The sequence below is a fragment of the Carassius auratus genome, chromosome 35 (assembly GCF_003368295.1).
Source record: "Carassius auratus strain Wakin chromosome 35, ASM336829v1, whole genome shotgun sequence".
NCBI lineage: Eukaryota > Metazoa > Chordata > Actinopteri > Cypriniformes > Cyprinidae > Carassius > Carassius auratus.
In genome coordinates, this window is record NC_039277.1 from 6,886,541 (window position 1) to 6,907,928 (window position 21,388).

General features: G+C 36.4%; 1 long non-coding RNA gene across 1 annotated transcript; it reads left to right on the top strand.

The window, feature by feature from the left end:
• The first annotated feature begins 17,848 nt into the window (after positions 1–17,848).
• Positions 17,849–21,145, top strand: LOC113054818 (uncharacterized). The gene is made up of 3 exons (XR_003277442.1): positions 17,849–17,964; positions 20,033–20,210; positions 20,972–21,145. It is a non-coding gene; the product is annotated as an uncharacterized LOC113054818 (long non-coding RNA).
• The last annotated feature ends 243 nt before the right edge of the window (positions 21,146–21,388 follow it).

Consider the following 21,388-nt stretch of genomic DNA (forward strand, 5'->3'; position numbering starts at 1 on the left):
TATGTCAAGAGGCTACGAGGCCAAAGCCCTGTGATTTAAATAACAATTAAAGTAAATAACTCAGATATCGCATACTTTAGAAATGTATTTGCGGATGAAAGGGCAGCAATTCTTCTTGTGGCCACCTCACCTGACCAAGACAACAGACAGTCCATCTCTAGAAAACTGTCTCATAGTTCTTCCTAAAACTTAAGTGTGGTGTAGTTTTCTAGGTAAATATTTTATGTATTTTTATGTTATTTTAGGAAAATCTTCTATGCTATCTAGACAGGTAAATCTCTCACAATTTCTCACAAAGTTATATTACACCCCAAAATCAAAAGAATATATTTCCTGCTCAATGTGTGTGTGTGTGTGTGTGTGTGTGTGTGTGTGTGTGTGTAATGATAATGATAATTATTATTTAGTGCAAGTATTATAATTAATTTAACATGAATTTTAATTTAAAAACGATATATTTTCAAATTATATTCAAATTTCTGCTACAATGAAAATCTGTGACAAAAAAAGCCTTACCATGAAGTCTTAAAGGTCTTGAAAACGATCTGCGTTTTCTTTTTTATAAACTACTTTGAAAACATAATTTGCTGTTGTTTTGTTTGTGATTTTGGGGTGATATAAAACGGCCATTTCTTCCTGAGATTAATCCAGACAGAAAATACATTTGGCCAACTAAATGTTGGCATGCGTCCTCAGGCAGTGTTGATATTGAAATAGACTTCAAAAACGCTCGTAGACAAACGTGCAGCTCTCATATCTGCCGACCAATGTGGTGCTTTATTGTTTTGGTTGAATTATGCTTCCTTTTGGAGTGCTCTCTTATGAACATTTTGATTATTTTAGAGAGACCGTGCAATGGACGGATGGTTATTTTTGTCTCTTGGATGCAGGACTGCACAGTTACTGCTCTAAAGGTACTTCATGAAAAGAGAAGGTTGTAAAGTCAAGCAGGGACTCCCCACTCACTGACAGTTCTCACCACACAACTGTGACCTCCCTCCACACGGGGTTGATTTGTGGTCAGCTGGAGCACTCGGTCTTTATGTGTCTGTCCAGAGACTAGGGTGTGTGTTCAAGGTCAGATGGAGTTCAAGCATCCAGACCGCTCTGGTTTTCACAAGCATCTGCTGCTGTTCTTGGCAGCGATACTGCAGCAGTTCTGAAGCCACTTTTGTCTCCAGTTCTGATCAGCCGTTCTGTGCCTGATATCTGCTTTTTCATTTCCTCCCTCTCTTTCCTCACATCTCAAGTGGAGATGCATACATTTGTCTGCGGTCGTCTCTTGACACCAAACTTCATCATTATTAATCTTTTGTATCTCTAAACCAAACACGGAGGATTCTGCAAACACGTGTCTGCAGTCTCTTCTTGGATTATTAATTGGCAATATGTAAACATGTCACGGTATGTTTGAGCCGTGTATCTCCTTTGGCTCGCTAAGGTTTATCCTGCAGTTGCACGGCATCGTGGGTAAATTCATTTGCATGATGATTGAAGTACTTCATCTGGATTGATACCCGGAACCCTCTCAGGTTTTTTTTCCATGTCAAGATTCATTCGGGGAACAGATGCATTTGTGTTTACTCAAAACTGACAACAAACAGATAGCACATACGTTCGGAAAAGCATACTATATACTATTTTTGAAGAAAACTATTTGCAGTATGCATGCTATTTGCAATTTTCTATATGACTGAAAAAAAAATGGTTGTGTATTTTTAAAACATACATTTCGGATATTTCCGTTTCCTTCATTCCAGTACATTCAAGCCGCATGGCTTGAAAATAGCTATTGACAGCGATGAAGATTTTACTTTAATAGTAATGTAAACAGTCAATGTTTAAGCAATCATTCTGTATTTCCTAATATCACACAGCCATGCTGCTATTTTGAAATGCAGTAAAAATTTGGTACAGTACTGTTCAAAAACAGTTTTGTAGTGTAATGCATGCTGTTTCATGAACATTTTAAATAGTTAGCACACTTTGTTTCTGTTTCCAAAATAAGACACATGTGTAAAGTCATATTGACCAAACTAAATAGTCCTACCATACCAAGGTAATTGTATTATAACATAAAAAATTATTATTTCCTTCTAGCTGTGCTGATGTTTCATCATTGTATTCACTATAAATGCTCTAATATCATAAAGGTGAATCTCACAAAAGCATGTCCAGGTCACATATGCCATAAATCAAAAAGACAATACTGTTGCACTTAATATTTTACAAATAGTAAGCAGTATATACTATACACTGTGCAGTAAGCAGAACACACAACATTGAATCTAGGAGTAGCTGGGGAACGGATTAGAGATTAGACACAACATGCATCTAATTCAAGAGAGAAACTGTGAGAGAAAGAAAATGCGATTTCAATGTGGTCAGTCATTGGTTCATTGGAAAATCAGACACGGTCATCTCCTGATTCTAATCACCACCTTAATGAATCAAAGTCCGTTTGATGTGCATCTGCACTGCTAATGCTGCTGGAGCCTGCGGTTCTGGTGTGTGTGTGTGTGTGAGGTGGTGGGATTGTTCACTGTTCTTCAGTAACCTTTGTGTGACCTCTCCGTCTGTCGCTGTCCCTTCTCTATGCTCCTCTCCTCCTCTGCTCCTCCTATCTAATTACACATCTACTGTACAGTTGTCACGTAGTTCACCCATCTGATGACCTGAATAAAAGCAATTAAATACAGAGCACTCACTCCCATTCCCTCCCTGCTGCGCTCTCGTCTTTCTTTCAGTGCCCTCCTTCTCTGTTTTTACTAAAATGTTAATAACCTAAACTTGGAGTGAAAACAGGGCTAATGATGTCAGAAATGCCATTACCTGTTCTTACCCCTGACATTTTATGTTTACGTATGAAATATGCCGCAGTGGGAAACGAATGCATGTGATATTGTTAATGTACAATATAGGCCTATATATATATATATATATATATATATATATATATATATATATATATATATATATATATATATATATATATATATATATATATATATATATATATATATTTGTTGTATATATTACTTTGCTTTAGTAATGTATATATTACTTTGCTTTAATAATATATATATTACTAAAGCAAAGACATGTTGTGTTCAGAGTGAATGATTTTCACTTGGGGGGTATGTTTTATTTAAAGGTCCCGTTCTTCGTGATCCCATGTTTTAAACTTTAGTGTATAAATAATATCTGTAAAATTCTAAAGCTCAAAGTTCAATGCCAAGCGAGATATTTTATTTAACAGAATTCTCCTACAAAGAACGACCCATTTGGACTACATCCCTCTAGTTCCTTTAGTAATGACCAGAGGTGTCAAGTAACGAAGTACAAATACTTCGTTACTGTACTTAAGTAGAAATTTGGGGTATCTATACTTTACTTGAGTAATTATTTTTCAGCCGACTTTTTACTTCTACTCCTTACATTTTCACGCAAGTATCTGTACTTTCTACTCCTTACATTTTAAAAAATAGCTTCGTTACTGCTATTTCATTTCGGATTGTTATCGTTCAGAGAGAGAGAAAGAAAAAAAACCTATCCAGATAAATCGCGCCATCAGGATGGAGTGAATTTGATTGTGGTTGGATGAGAAGTATACACATATACCATTCCGACACCCTATTGGTCCATACGCGATCCATCACACCTGCACATGACACAAATCACATCACACTCCAGCAAGGGCATAGCCAGTTTTGGATTCGTTTATCAAACAATATATTTCTTAAAAGTAGGTTGGAACCGGTATCCGATCGCCTCAGAGTCAGTCCGCTTAAATTTCAAATGAAACCGGCGTCAGTCCGGTCTCCTCCCGTCTTTCAGCGCGCTCTTCAATCCGCGGACCGCGGTGGAGCAGCGCGAGCTCAAACAGAGACAGAGGACACAAGGTGTGTGTTTACCGATAGATTGTTAGAATATCTGTATCTGTGAAGTTCTTTGTCATAAATACAGTTTACAAAAGGTCACGATCAGTCGGTTTCTCATCTACTGTAAAGTTTCGCTTGTCACCGCTAATCACGAAACAGCTGTTTCCTCCAGCGACAATCTAGCCCTTAACACTATGAACGAACACATACTTTAATTACACTTATTTAAATATACTTCATTTAATCATACGTACTTTATACATACACTGCTGTGCAAAAGTCTTAGGCAGTATTTTCACTTAAAAGAATGGTGTTCGGCCAGTTATTTATATATTTTGCTGTAGTGTCAGTATAAAATATCAGTTTACATTTCCAAACATTCATTTTGCCATTGTCAAACTCCTTGTGCATTCAAAATCGCACTAGATTATTATTAAAATTAATGGCAAACTACTGTCCTACAGACACATTGCCGCAAAAGATATAAATAACTGGCTTAAAACCCTTTTTTGGGGTGAAAACACTATTCTTTCTTTTCTATAAGACTTTTGCACAGTACTGTATTTTAAAAACGAGATTGTTGCTACTTTATAAAGAATGAGCATACAGTCATTCACAGAACTGATTTAAGACAGTGACAGACAGCACTCATCTTAACTAAATATCAGAGTGAGTGACAGAGATACAGTAGAAACATTATGTGTACTTTTGTATTAAATAATGACCCAGATTGTGAAATACATTTATTAGCCTTAGATTAAGGGAAGCACAACTTGGGAAATGAGAGCATCCAAGCTGAAAGCTATGGATTTATTTTAAATATTTGTAATGTTCTTTAATGTTATCCATAGTTTTTTTTGTAGTTCTTTTTTTTTTTTTTGTATCGGTTCAGGCACGTTGAGGTGCCAGTACCATTTTAAAAGTATCGAAAAGGCACTGGACCCTACTTAAAAGTTATTATTTATTTCTCACTACTGGCTCATTTGCCAAATGGGTGCTTTCTCTTCGTCCTCCACAAATTAAGCTACTGTAGGTAGTTGGGTAGTGAGACGTTTTAATAAATTATCGTTTGCGATTGATGACGCAAATGACAATGTTGTGATATCTAGGCTATAGAGCATCACAGTCCCACCCACAGCTGGTGCCGGAACTAAAAATTCAATGCAATTTCTGCATTGACATTTGGGGTATAAGCCATAAAAACGTAACCATACATGGTAGACTTAAAACCAGCTATGGCTGTACTAAGCGACAGTATATGCTCATATAAACGTAAAAAGATCATGGGGCACTAACCTTGTTTTGATATAAATGCCTTTTATTCGCGATGTCTTGGCTAAGTACTTCATTACCCACAATCCTGAACAATCCCACAATCCCACAGTGATGTATCTGATTGGTGGAGCTTGTGTAACCGTCTGGTTAAACCCCTCGAAGGTCTGTGAAGACTGAAGATCATTAATAAAAAAATAAAATAAAATAAAAACCTGTGTTGCGTTTTGCACGGTAGACTTATCAGTGCAATCATGATCTCCTTGGCTGCCATTGACAGTTTTGCAGGGAGGTTGGTAACTTTAGTTAGCATTATCGTCCACTTTAGCTAGGCTACTGTAGCCTCCATATGAAATGAGTCATATCAAGCATTTTATAATGCCACTGTGAAAACAATATTTAGCCTAGACATACCTTTTTGTGCATTTACTGAACATTTGTGTAATGGCAACGACAAGTGTTGACAACTGAGCGGTGATTGCAGTCAGGTATAAAGCACTGCACCATGTTGCTGACGTTATCGTTAACCACTTTCACACACGCACACAATATAAAATACACGATGATAAAATAAAAATCAATACACAATACATATATAAAACACTATTTATTTACACGATTAATACTGAAAGAACTGCTATTACTGCACATTCACTATATAAAATAAAATTCACTGGAGGAAAAAGTTCACGTGAGCGGCCGTCATCAGATTTGGATGTCGCTCAAAAGGCTCGTTGCCTCGTTCGCAGTTGTGGCTTCAGTCGAATTCAATGGGGCGCGGTGGTTTATGGGATGAGTAGTTCCTGCGCTCGAAATGAAAATATGTACACAGTCTTGTACCTTTGACTTTTTTTGGATTTTGTCTTAATTTTTTCACTTGAAATAATATGTTATATGCTTATGAGTTCAGCCGTAGCTGGTTATCCTCACACATGCTCTAAAACTCTTTAGATACGGATTTTTCCGAAAGTGAATGGGAGAAATGAATGGGAAATTTACTTCCGGCACCAGAGCTCTCTCGGGCTGTGGGTGGGACTGTGAAGCTCTATATCAACTTTGTAACTCATTACCCCCCGAACACTGGACATAGCAGACATATGTACCGAATACAAGAAGCTATCAATCAAGAAGGTATCAGGATTATGAGTTATTTTTCATTTTTAGTTTTTGATTAATCACTTAGATTAATCATTCATTTTGACAGCACTATAATGTTTATTGTAAATAGTCAACCACACAAGAGTAATTGTTTCTTAGCCTGCACCAATGTTCTTGTCCATTGCCCTCACAGAGTCCTGCAGCTAAGCTTGGATGTACATTTACATTCCATTCAAGGTTATTGATGACATGCCTCTGAAGTTTGACTTTTTCCACCATAACAATACTTATTGGCAACTAGTCATCATATCTCTAGCTCTTTAATGTATTTGCATTGTACTAAAATGAGTTCATTTTCAATGGGCATATATGTGGCTGAAACAGGTAGCCTAGTGCATCCCAAATTTTTCAAAATGAACATTTTAATATAACATTATAGTCATTATGGCCTTTAGAAAAATGTTTTTTTGAGGAGGTGGGGTAGTGCACAATAGGCCCTTGTGGCACGGCCCAAGCTTTTGTTCTTAATGGCATTTTTTTTCCTTACATTACTTTTACTTTTATACTTTAAGTAGTTTTTTAAACCAGTACTTTTACACTTTTACTTGAGTAAAAAGCTTGAGTTGATACTTCAACTTCTACAAAAGTCTTTTTAAACCCTAGTATCTATACTTCTACTTGAGTAATGAATGCCAATACTTTTGACACCACTGGTAATGACGTCACTAAAACAGTTTTTTTTTTCTAACCTCCACCCACATGAATACACAAAAAGGGGCCGTGGCCTTGTTGCGCTCCGACGGAGAAGAGGAAGAGTTGCGTTTGTGTTTGTCGCCATGTCATGGAAACGCTGTTATTTTCATTATTTTCATAGATTAACAACTTTATTCTTTATTAACAAACCACATATCTAAACAAGTCTAAACAAGTATGTTCGCCTAAAAAAAAACTCTTAAAACTACATTCCATGACACAAAAGTAGTGGATTTGGCATAATATATGTGTATAGTTGTGTCGTGACAGTATGGTCATTTTTGATAACATTGTGCATCATTTCCATGAAAATATTCTCATTATTCTTTAAAGTGATAAATGAAAAGACTATCATGAATACGTCACAATTTGCTGTATTTAAGAATGTGAGAATGTGGAAATGAGACGGAAGGAGAACAAATACTATGAAGGACATCTTGTGTGTTCCTCTCTCCAGTATGCCATTCCTTCGGTCTTGTCTTGAAGTGCAGCAGATGGTTCATTTTTCATGGATATCAGGTCACATGTGCAACATCCCTGCTCTAATAGTCTCTTCTTCCAAAATGACTATTGTACACCCATTATGACTAAAGTTGCAGCAGTTAAAGCTGCAGTTGGCATATTAAAGGGGCACCTGCTCGCCCTCCGAGCGCCTCAGTGGGGGGACACTGAGCTGCCCTCTGACTGCTCTGGGCCCGTATGGCAGCAGAGACACAAGGACTTGACCTTCTGCTGAACAATGAGAGAAATTCGTTAGTAAAAAAAAAAAAAAGACCTGAGAAATAATTATATCAGCTCTCATGGCCAGCCAAAGTGAAAATTGAAAAGATGGATGAGTTTGTCTCCTGACAAATCCTGTAGAGCAAAAGGAAAACGAGAGAGAAGCCAAGTTCACATAATAGAGAAGATCTAAAATGATTTTCTCATTCGCTATTCACCCTGATATTTGTGTTTGCAGCGATTTAATTCAATCCAGAAAGAACAAGGCAACTTTTCCAAATATAACTGTCTAATAAACATATTTCCCTCTCGTCCTCTGTTTACCTGTGACAGTCAAGATTAATTAAAATGCTACATGACTGAAAGAGAATGTTGTCACACACAGCCATTATGAGGGTGTTATATCCATCCCACAGCTGGCTTCTGAACGGGAGAAGGCCGTGAAAACATCCTGCTGTAAATGCATTTGACTGAACGCGCTGGATCGATGTAATCTCTGCAGTGTTGGAAAATCCTGTAATTGATGAAGTTACACGTTGTGAGGTTGGGTGGTGGAGCTCAGGCGTTTTTAATCAGCTAACCGTCTCAATCAATGGTCTCAGCTGCCGCATGATTTCTGAAATCACTTTCTGTCCATCCTGCACTGTCATGGAAGGGCTCTTCAGCAGCACTTGTTGTTTTATTGCCTGGTTTGAGACCGTAAAAACACTCACAAATGTACTGTGTTGTGTTAGTCCGTAGAGTGTTCGATAGAGCTCCCCAACAACTGGATAAAATGTATCTTTATTTATTTATTTGCAACTGCATTGGAGAGATTTGGAACACTGTAGCTCCAGAGACTCAAAATGCATCATTTGGTATGTCCTAGTGAACTTGAATCTCACTAGGGGTGGTGAAAAAAATCGATTATTGATTAATCGCGAGTATGTTATGGACCAGTATGAATCGATTATTAAATTTTCAAAAATCGATTTTTTTTTTTTGCATTATTTTACTTTGTAAAAAAAAATTATACCGGGAGTTGAACGTCACGAACGCGCCCAGTTCCAGTTAGCAAGCAGCCAGAACAGGTGTGTAAAATGGAAAAACCAGGAGCGAGCAACCAACCGAACCACCCAGCTCCATTTGGGCTCAAAGCAAGCGTGTGGATTTATTTTGGTTTTCATGGCAGGAGCTCTAACCCTCTTGGCGCCATGGTCGAGTTTACTCGACAAGATGCGGCACTGAATAAAACGGCCGATTTTGTCAAATAGGGTGTCAAATTTCACGCGACCTCCCCTGCACCAGATAGCAGACATGTAATACTTAATCTCTGACTCAACAAAAACGTAATGCTCCTTAACAAAATATTCGAGAGCGCATTGAATCAGTGCGAAAAAAAAGCGGAGCTACTGTGAGAGTGAGCCATTTTATCTGACCAATGTTGTCAACGTCAGCGAGTATTGGCATTAGATTATTATTATTATCATTATTATTTTTATTATTATCTAATGGCATCAATAAGGCTTCAATAAACCCGCAATGAAGTGTTGGGACTTCTATTCGCGGACACTGATTCTGAAGGGGAATATCTGTATCCAGAAGATGACGGTGATATTGAAAGTGAAAGTACACCAAGCACAAACGGTGAATCCGTTGCCCAATGTAAATGGTCCTTTGCCAAATGTCAGAGGTGTGAACAATGTTTGCAGGGGTCGGAGTGTTCATTGCGAAATTAGCAGGCGTGTTAGTGTTGCGGGGACGAAGCGGGAGATTTTTTCCGCGCTAGACATGTATATTTGTCTTCTGACCGCACCTCTCCGCAATCGCGGTGACAGTATTGTAGTGGAAACTTTGTCTAATGCCACTGGGTATGTCAGACGAGGTCGAAGTATTCATAGGACAGTGGGGAGTCGCAATGACACTGACAGTAGTCCGAGCTGTGCACACTCGGCGCGTGCGCGAGGCAGATCTGGCCGGGCTGCTCATAGCAGAAGCAGAGGCGATGTGAAACGGGGCATAGATTTTGAACTAAAAAGGTCTTGTCTACTCGTGTTTGTGTGTCATATGAATAATATATATGTGCCCCATACATGGAATCAGAGTGCCTGCTGCATGTAGTAAACTGAAAATCCCAACCGCTACATGCATTCGGTTTGTTTCTACCATTTATTAGTAATGATTTACACAGTTTGTTTACTACTTACTGTTGTGAAATGGAAAATCAATAATCGTTAATCGAGAATCGTTAATAATCGAAAATCGACTGTAATCGAATCGGGACTTCAATAATCGTAATCGAATCGAATCGGGAAATCGGACAGATTAACCACCCCTAAATCCCACAGGGTTGCAAAACCTGACAAGGCAAGGTTACCATCTCTGATGTTCTGGAAGCAAGATTTCTGACTTGCCAGCCGACCTCCACTTGATAATTGGATAACATGTCTTGGCAAAAACAGCACGTCCATGTGTGGCGAATTGAGTGAGATTCAGAAATTGAATTGGGGTGAATTGGCTGTAATAGATGAGCTAGTGTCATGTGTCTGAGGCGTGTCATTCTTTTTCTCATTGGCTTTAGACTGGGTCTAAAAATAAACGTACAACAAATAAACTGCAAACACTGCGGCTCTATGGTGGAAACGTTTTTCCAACATGTTCTGGATTAACCAATAGCCTGAGTTTGGAGTGGGGCTACTTTTTGGGGTGTGGGGCTGTAATGGTATTTGGAAACCTGTTTGGAAATAATCATTAGTGGTTCTCATTAGTCATATCTATGGAATAGGTTACCATAGAAAAGATAATGGACTCCTTTCACAGACTCTGAAGATTCATATCCACAGTTATTAAAATTATAATTCTTATATGATTTTTATGTTCATATACGTGTTAATAAATTGCAGAAAACTAGTTGACCCTGTTGTGGAAGTGTTTCTGAGGGAGTGGCAGCAAGTTCAACATCTTCTCTCTCTCTACATTTTTTATCCTCTATTGTAAGGTCAGCAAATAAGAATGCAAAATTTATATTTTTTATAATATAGACGTTTACCTAACTATGATGACGTCCACTTCTGAGATCCCGGAAATAATTTTTTTATTAATTATTTTAGTTGAGCTTCAGTTATTTACATCAGTTTTTCTTTTTATTTCAGCTGACAAAATGTTCATTTAGTTGTCATTAATGACAATACTGACCCTAGCATTGTTGAGGCAAGCTTTGCATTGTCAAGACACTCACACTTTCCTCAGAAAACAGTACAACTCTAGTTATTTTGGTGTTGCTAGGAGTGCAGAAATGATAAAAAGTGGAACAGCAGTCTAAATTGTCCAGTACAAATCAGACTTCAGCAACTCAACACTTTCTTGATGTTTGAGCTTCGGGTCCTAATAGCCCGTATGCTCCTCAGAGCTGAGGACACATGTGATGGTCGAAGCGAACCGCTTCTTCCTCTCACACATGAACAACTGTGAGGGTGTGTTGAGAAAGGTGACCCAAATTCTTCTGGTGTGATAGAATTAGCTTGTAAACAGAAATTTTCTCTAATTATGTGATTATCTCTGAGTCTAGAGGTAGGAATTCTGAAAGAGTGCAATTTAAAAGAAACCGTTTTATGAACGTCTGCTATAACCTATAATTATGTGTTTAGATAAGCATTTATAAAGTGCCTTCATTTCTTTTCAAGTCCCTTTCTTTATTTGATTGTTTCATCATTGCTCGGCCGTGCTGTACTAAGCAGAGATTAAATCAACATTTTCGCTAAATTAAATTTACATTAGAAAAACAAAAGAAAGTAAAAAGCCAATTGTTTGGACCTTCCCAAACTTAATTTGATGACAGGCGCTGTCTTGCTCTAAACTACAAACTCATCCTTGTTTAACTATGCAGATAAGCCTCACTCATCTTTCAGGTGCCCTACATATCTATTCATTTTCTGGTCCATTCCTCTATCATTCATATTTTATTCTGCTGAACGAGATAGATGATGCAGCTGTTGACCTTTTTTTTATCGACCGTTTTATAGACACTGAAGGTCTCTGCTTCTATGTCAGTTTTCTCTTTATTTGTACCTGTATATCTCCATATTTTCCCTTCTCTTTCTCTCCTAATACTTAATCACTTCAAAATTTTCCTACACTATAAAAACTGGTAGTTGTCAGCTTAATCAATTTCTACTTGACCTGTCTTTAAAAATGTGTTTTTCTTGGTTATATTATATTACATAATATTTATTTATACAATTGTGCTGTCACCCTAATGATTGCAAAATGCCACATTTTTTAAATAAATTAATTTAATTCAGTTTTTTTTTTTTATGCAAATGCATATTATATTATATTATATTATATTATATTATATTATATTATATTATATTATATTATATTATATTATATTATATTATATTATATTATATTATTACACAATTTGACAGGTATTAAGAGCAATTGAAATCCGAATGTTGCAATTTTTCAGAAATTTCAGTTATTATAGCTTATTTGTTTTATTTTGGGAGAAGATATAATTTGCTACAATTTGCTAAAGTGATACAAAAGTCATTAAACTAGCGCAGTTATATGTTCAGTTATTACTGATCAATATTCTTTATGAACACTTTGCTCTTTTTACATTTCAGTATTTATAAACCTGTCCCCATCAGAAACCTTTCAGTATTTGGAACGTTTATAAAGCCAGCTGATCCCAACGATGGAGGTGATTCCACGGGACATTTGGTCCACAAAATGTAAGCAAACCCTGACCCCATATACGCTAGGACAGATTAGCACAGTCATTTTTGCCTTTCAAGCAGGGTGGGTCAACAGGTGCTTCGGCTGCCATATCTAAGCAAACAGAGCGAGCAACAAATCTCTCAAGAGACGACAGCTCAAGAAGATCTCAGATGACATGCCACAAGAAATCAACCTCAGAAGTCACGTATACTTCGGTATTCAGACTGTATCATCGTACACTTTAACACAACATCAAAATGTTCATATTAACGCCTCAAAATAATCGCACACGTAGTCTCTTTATGAACAAGCACATGTGCTAATCTGATACAAAACACGAAAGGATCCTGCAGCTGCTAGGCAGAGAAAGCTTCTGTCTCCGTGACTCACGTCTGCCTCCAAAATATCCCAGAGATTCCTGCGAATTCAGTTCTGAGGTGAAAATCGATACTAGTGCTGTCTGTGTGTATAAATCTCCCTCCTCCCTCTCCTCATCTCTTCATCCATCCACTGTTTTCTGTTTATCTCTGTGTTTGTTTGCTACATCTCAGCATGTCTGCCTGTGAGATCCTTCCAAGACGACCATCGTCTCAGACAACACTGCTAGTCCATCCCGTCCTCCTCTTTTCAGCAAGAGGGTTTCAATTTGCTGAGCTTTCAATAATACGGATCTGTCAGACTCCTTGAAGACAGCATTTCCAAAGCAACGGCCACACACACACACACACACACGCAGGGATCTGTCAGACATTCCCCGTGTGTAACAGGTCCTTTCTGAAATCTTCAGGCCTGTATTTAAGAGGGATTAAATAAGTCAGTCAGATCCAAATGGCTCCTCTCTGTGTGGAATGTAGACACTGAGCACCTCAAATAGTTGTAGAAAGAGTTTGGCTCACAATCGCATGCAGGGACGAGTTCTGCTCAAACTGCTGAGCCAGACACCAGCAGGACACACTAAAAGGGCGATACGCTTTTGGAGGGACAGAGAAATTGGCTGAGGGACTGCGCCGTGCGACATGCTGTGGTTATTTGGCCTCTAATGAGGAGTGATGGTTGACATACCGCCTTCTGCTTCCCTCAAGAGCGTGCTTTAAAAACACAGCTCTCAAGGTTGGAGACTCAGGGTGGCAGGTTGCAGATGACCTGTATGATGCACAAAGTTTAATGTCTAATTTTTACGTATCTGTCAGTGGAATTGCTAGTTATCATCATTCATCTTTGTGCTTACTCCAGCTGTGGGGCCATCATTATTATGGCATAAAGACAGGTAGAATCACCAGGCCCAGACAGAATCTGAATCTGATCTGAATCTGAAATTTTTCAGGCAATTGGCTTCATAATGAATATGGATCCAAGAAGAAATTTAGTTTAACATGAAAACTCTCGTTTAAGATGTAAGTTATATACCCTTTGCTTTCATGCTTGTTTTCTATTTTAAAAGCATTTATTTCAAATTTACACATTAAAAAAAACATGTAACCATTAAGTAATAATATATTATAATATTATCATATCATATCAGACATTTTTTATTTTATAAAAAAAAAATATATTGCTTCTCTACTTATTTTTCAAAATAATATTATTATGCAAACTACTTATGGCAATTTAATTTGTACATCTTTTTTACTATCTTTTTTTTTAATATAGAATAAATCTCAAACTGATTTGATTTTAGTAGTTTTGAATTTAGCCCTTTAAAGCCTGAGGTCAAAAAGTAAAATCAATAAGATCTTTATAAATTACATAAAATACATATGAATAGCAGTTGTCACTCTTTATCTCCCAATAATATGTCTTAAGGTAGATTATATTTAAATGTTTTATTATCAAATATATTGTGGGTGTTAAAGTTAAGATGCAATGCAATACAACAATTGAATGAATGACAATTTAACAGGACTTTTCTTTAAAAAATAAACATTATAATAATAATAATCAAGATAATCTAGTAGTTTCACTCCAATAAATGTCCATCTTGAAATATTACTAACAATAAAAAAAGTTATTGCATTTACTTTATAAAAACCATTAAAGAATTGAAAGATAAAAAACATGTATCACAACCAAAACTATACTGAAAGGACTTTTTCTTACAAAAATCAATCAAACTATCAATAAACTATCAATCAGACAGTATTAGGTTGTGTACAACAGGTTTTTCAGAAAAGTTTTGACCACGCTGATAATTAAGAGGCCTTAAAAATGTATTCATAGTGTTAACTTAATAGATCTGAAAAATAACTTTCGTGTCATTGACCCATTTTTGTGGCAAAATCTGTGGAATGGATTTAAACATATAATGACTTAAATATAGCTGAGAGTTTCCTACTGCACTCTTATTAGTAGGTCAAAGCATTGCTGAATTAATTTAAAATATTTCATAATCGCATACAGTGGGAAGCACCAGATCTGCATTATTTTATGATTGATAGGTTCTCAAATTCTGTATGAATTAAATCTGTGAGTTCTCTGTGTGTCTAGCGACCAATGTCCAATAATGTTGCGGCAGAAGCTGCTCGAAACAAGTGATACACTATTGCCACATCTTGCCACATATTCCCCTCAACATCATGACCCTCAGATGTCAGTAAGATGTCTTGTTTGGTTCACATCTAGTCAGGCTCAGAAACTTTCTGTCAGCATGTTGCAAAACAAGGAAAGAGTTTGACCTCAGCCAGCTGTGCCCAAAAAGCTGATGTGAGCCATATGACCAGCAGCAGAGAAAAGCAAAGCTGATGTGCTTTCATAACAGCTTCATAATGAACAAACATATGGTGCTCCTGTCAAACATTTAGAAACAGAACCTGTTCTGTTTTTTCATGTTCTATCATGCGACACAGACTCCGATATTTTCAGACATTCATTGTGACAGCCTTATTGTATTTATAGAGGCTAAGAGTGTTTACTGAGATTTTAATAAGGGTGAGAAATTAGGCTTTTAATAACAAATTGTGACAAAGAAGTTCATTCAAAATGAATTCAAAAGTGAAATTCTAAATGATGCATCATAAATCTAATGATATATGATATGATATTAAAGACTGAAGTCAAATTAATTAAACTACACATATGTATTAACTACTAAAAATGATAAAAACACACAAAATTACTGAAACTTTAATATTTATGTATATTAAAGTAAATATAAAATTAAAAACTGAATATTAATAAAATACTATATAGTAACCCCGATATGATATGAAACATCACATATGACAACTCGTCACATTATGGCCTGAATTTATGACTTTCTTGATATATTTCCTTAAACTGAAAGTTTGAGAGAGATTTATCTCAAGTCCCATTTCCCTTTTTTAATTCTGATATCATTAGTGGGTGGGGCATTCTCATTCTAGAGATCATCTGATTGGATAAAAATGTTTATCGTTCAGAATGAGTCACCAATATTTTAAAATGCATATAAGTGCAAAATGTGACTCAGAAAGTATTGGAACATAAAATAGCTTATATAATACAGTGGCTCTTAAGTAATAAAGTCTTTCTGTAATAAAGTCATTATAAAATACATAATGCACAGTAATACATTTGCAATAAAGCCATAATGAAACATTAATGCAGGGCTATGGATGATGTCCAGTGAAATAAACGTATCCTCACTAGTCTGTTCTTATTTTCAGTCTATAACTGACTTCAGATTTGATTGATGGATGGCATTACACCGGGTCTAAGTGAACTATAATAATCATGTGTTTCCTGTTGACGCCAGTAATTTGGGATTTAGGGCCGAGCCATAAACACAAAATGTTCTGTTGTCCCCTCTGTATGCTTTGAAACAATCAAAACACATTTCTGTTTTATTTTAATGTACATTAGTCTGAAGTTGATGAGCTGAAAATATAGCTCAATATTTTGATGCGAGTCTGCATTTGGAACATGTTGAAATAAACAAATAAGCAATTTGCAACCCCAGCAGGGTCAGAGCGATCTGAAATGTGTTCATTTTACAATTGTATTTGTATAAGTGGAATCAGCTTTCAGTGGAATTAAATGGAAGACAGTGATAGACTACAACCAGCAAAGAGTCATAGCACCCCCTAGTGACTGATGTTCATTGACCGTTTTTAAATTGAATTTATGGATTCTTTATGTGTAAATAATACTTCCCATTTAGCCTATAGATTTGAATGGTGTAGCTAGCAGATAGAAGAGCAGGGCATTAAATCAAGTGTGTGAATCATTACTAGGGATGTTGTGTGAGTTTATGTTTGTGTATATGTGTGTTCGATTGCTCTCGTTGGTTCTGAAGGTCAAGAGCTTGAATGTCTTTTGAAGAGGTTCTTTCTCATTTTGTGAAGCACTTGTACTTTTCTTCTTCACTCTCTTCATGTTATACCATGACAACAGCGTCTCAACAAGCAATGAGGATTGGCCTGCAACAGCTTGATTGTAGCACCCATAAACACTGCACTAAATACTGTATTACTTGTCAAATTAACATAAAAAATTGTCATTAAGTAGTACCACTTAGATTTGATCCTCTTGTATATAATATATTCTGTATTTTATTGTATTTTTATATTTTAAATATATTTTAATTTGATGCTATTATTTTATTTTAAACTTAAGAAACAAAGAGACATTAGTTTTATATTCAATGTTTATTAATAAATTAATTATAATTCATGCATTTTTTTATTTATACATACATTTCTCCAAATCTGCACTGATGAAGAAACAACTTCGTATACATCTTGGATGACCTGAGGATAAATATATTTTCAGCAAATTTTTTATTTTTGGGTGCACTGTTCCTTTAAGCCAATAAATACAGAAAATGTTCTAGCTGTAAATGAAAGTTTTATTCCCCCTGAGACCCAGGCATAGACCTTCGATACTGATACTGTTTTGTAATCATCACTGAAATCGGACTAATTTTCAAATTGTTTGTCGTAAAAATATATTACAGAAAAACGGGGGGTTCGGTTTTAGCAATAAATAAGTAGTAGAGTGAATTCAGGTAAATTGGGACTTTTTTTTCTATTGAGAAAACTGGACCTCTTATCCTGAACTAACCCTAAATAAATTCCATAAAACATTAATCCTGCTGGGAACCATAAAAATAGTATTGTGATTTTTTTTATGTCATTACATTGGTTGGAGCATAAGAAACAAAATGAGAAAAAATAAAAAATAAAATTGATATTTTATTAATATATTATTATATGCCCTTTGTGGAGGACACCAGGGCTGGCTTCAGACCCAACAAAACTCTTTTAAAACGGAAACGGTGGTGCATTGAACACTCTGTTCTGATGGCACTAGAGTTGCAACTACGGCAGCTGAGAAGGCCATTCTTTGTGTTCCTTTTGAATTTTCAGATCCTAATGAAATCAGTATAAATACATGTTTAATCCTGAAAAAAAAAATTTTCATTGTTACAGACACTGCCCTTGCCATCCAGAATAAAAGAGAACATCCCAATCGAGTGAAGGGACTTGTGGATACTGTGGTTCCTAATTACTGTGATCCAACATTTGCCTCGCATTTCAGGATGAAAAGACAAGCATTTCAGGTGAAGGAAAATCCACTTCTTACCTCCGAGACTATGTTATGATCTACAGTATATTACCTTATTATTTTATTGTGAGTATTAGGCTTAGTATTATTGCTGATCACTGTTGTTGTGCTATGTTATTGTAATATTTACCATTACATAATCAAAGTTTATGAAAGTGTCACTTTGCAATACAATAGCAAAATATATAAATATGTATAGCATTTTTATGTTTCATTAATCGGTGTCTAGCAGACCTTTCTATGGAAAGGATATGGACCAGAAGACATTGAAATTACTAAATGATATTTAGACAGACTTAAAGAAGTTCCAGGTCCATACTTGTGCTCTTATTATTTCAGTCATCTTGTCTTTAATGTAAATAAATGTGCAAACAATATACTTGCTCTTGTGAATTTATTTTGATGTTAATTACATTGTGCAGCTGTCTCTTTAATACTGTGTAGTTTATAAACATGTTGCTGCTGATTTGGCTGACATTTTTGACACAATCACCAAACAAGAGAAAAACCTATCTCAAACCCTGTTGCACACCGTTTCCAGGAAACATGTCGTTCAAACCGGAAACTGTAGCAAATCATTGTGCACCGGTGTGAGCTTGAACTTGCCCCAGGACTAAATCACTCAGAAATAAATTAAAAAAGACAAGAAAAAGAAAAGACATTAAAAGGAAAATTATAGGCTAAAACAAAGCTTTCTTTTTAGGTTTTTAGTTTTTAGGTTTCAGTCTATTTTTAACAAAACTTTGTACGAAGATGATTCTCAACTATGTTAGGAAAGATATAACAGAATGATTTGATATTCTATTTTACTTTATGAAATATGTGCTTGAAATTTTCATAAGTTGGTGTTCTCATAGCTACATTGCATCTAATGTCCATGTAAATGTGTTCTTGGGGCAAAAACAATTATGGGAAAAGGGAGTGTTATAATGGGAGCAATGAGTTTGGAACATTTTCATAACAATATCTCATATTTCATAGGAATATTGATCTATAATTTATTTCCCTATTGACCCCAAACGCCCTCTACAGAAGATGTATGGAAAAGACGCCCCGTTTCATAACAAAAAATCATATTCAGATTTGAAACAGGGCGTTGAAGTGCACAAACAAACTTAATATAATCTATTTAAATAAATAAAATAAAAATAAAAACAAAAACAAACTGTACTATGTAGTGCACGAGCTCGTGAAGAACCTAAGTGACACTCCAGCGCGAGGGAAGAATCGCACTTACGTCACTGACTCAACCACTCATCCAACGTAACGCGTCTGCGAGTCAAAGCAGCTCCTCTAGTCTCGGCTCATCAGTAGTTAAAGGGTTTTCGAAAAATAAAAATTATGTAATTAATGAACATAAATCTAAAATATCTTAAACTGTGTTCCAAAGATGAACGGAGGTCTTACGGGTTTGGAACGACATGAGTTATTAATGACATAATTTTCATTTTTGGGCTCTATGGAGCATTCCTTTAAATTCCTTAAAGGAATTTAAACTGCCCAATTCTTCCTCATTAGCTCATTCACGCGAAAAGATGCAGGTAAAGTGATGAATATATTTAAATATATCTGGGTTTCAAACTAATATTTTAAGTTAATTAGTAGATATTATAGATATGTCCTGCTTTACAGTTACACTCACTAAAAACTGTTTTAAAGATGTCAGTTACTTGTGCGTCTCTTTTCCACTAGATGGCACTATTTGAAAGCAGGAATGTCTAAGATATTCAAGGTTGTTTATTTTTTGTCAACGTTCTTTCAATATTTATTTGTGTATTTATTTACACAAATTCTAATATCGTTTGTTAATTTGTTGAATTATTTAGACTTACTTTATGTTGTATCTATCTAGAATTAGCGTTAGCAACTATGTTTTAATAATCTAACATACCTCACAACATCTGGTCACCTTTACAGAAACAAAACACTATGAAACTTATTCTCTCTCTCTCTCTCTCTCTCTCTCTCTCTCTCTCTCTCTCTCTCTCTCTCACACACACACACACACACACACACACACACACACACACACACACTTTCTTTCTTTCTTGTCAACTGCACAGCTGTCCAGCAGCTGGGATTTCTCCTTCATCCCTGCAGTGGGATGGAAAATGATGTCACCGATGCTGATGCTTCTGCAGCTAGCAGAAAAGTGCCATTGGTACCGATTTGTGAAGAGCTTCTTCCTGATTGAGCTCAGGAAGATGAACAGCTGGGAGAACCAATCATCATGGAGAAGAGGTGGGTCTTTTAAGTGATAAAAAAGGGAAGTGATGTGTGGCCAAGTATGGTTACCCATACTAGGAATTTGTGCTCTGCATTTAACCCATCCAAGTGTACACACACACACTTGGTCCAACTCTCTATCCATTAGGCCACAACTGACTTTTAACTTCCCCCTGACCAATAATCATGGGTTCATCAGGGTTAAAATATGATGGCACTGACTGAGCATCATATTTCATTTGTGTATCTGTTCCAAAGCACAGCTGGTTAACATATATGGATTTTCATCTAGTTTTTATATAATTTTAGATTTATGATGTGGTTTAGATTTAGATGTATTAATGGTTAGAATCATTTAATGCATTTCATGTAACTAAAATATGGGTTATTTTTGCATTGTCCATCCAAATAAAAGCAAATCTCTAATAAAAGGTAATATACTGCTACTATTATATCTAGAGACCAGAATTACCTGTAACACCCTAAAAATCATCCACAATAGCCTAGCAGCTCCCTGTAATATAGTGGCTTCAACCTTTGTACAAAATCTAGTTGGAATTATAATTCAGAGCCACAGATATGATGCATACCACACCGCCACTCAAAACTAGATGCATCTTTTATGGATCTGTAGCACCAGAGGAATTCTAATAAGCTATTTCATGCATCACTGTTCACAGTGTGAGTCTGTCTTCTGTATGTCCTTATGCTACTGCGAACACATGAACAGTATTGATTTATGACATCTTCTGGTTTCTCTCTTTGCATGGAGTCAGCGGTCACATGTGGATCATGGATGTTAGAACTCCATGTCTGACTGACTGAAGTATGTAGTTCTGTTACCATGGTGAGCATGGAATCCAGCTCAGCCAGACAGAGCATCTGATTGGCTGGCATGCCGACATTGGTATATCATGCAGCCGACTGACTCGCCCAATGGAGACCGTGCAGCGCTGGAGCTGTTGCTATGGGAAGTCAGACAGGAATCTGTCTCATTTCTTATGGTCTGTGTGTTTTTTATGATCTGTGTGCACCGTCTCTCTGTGTTTATCAAATTTTGGTTTGCACACACCCTGAACACTGTCTTCTCTCCTTATTTGATAGGACGGCGACAGGACAGATGGGGTACGTGGGTGCTATGCACAGAAAGTCACGTAGGCAAGACCCCCTCCTCCTTTCACCCGCTGCCTCAC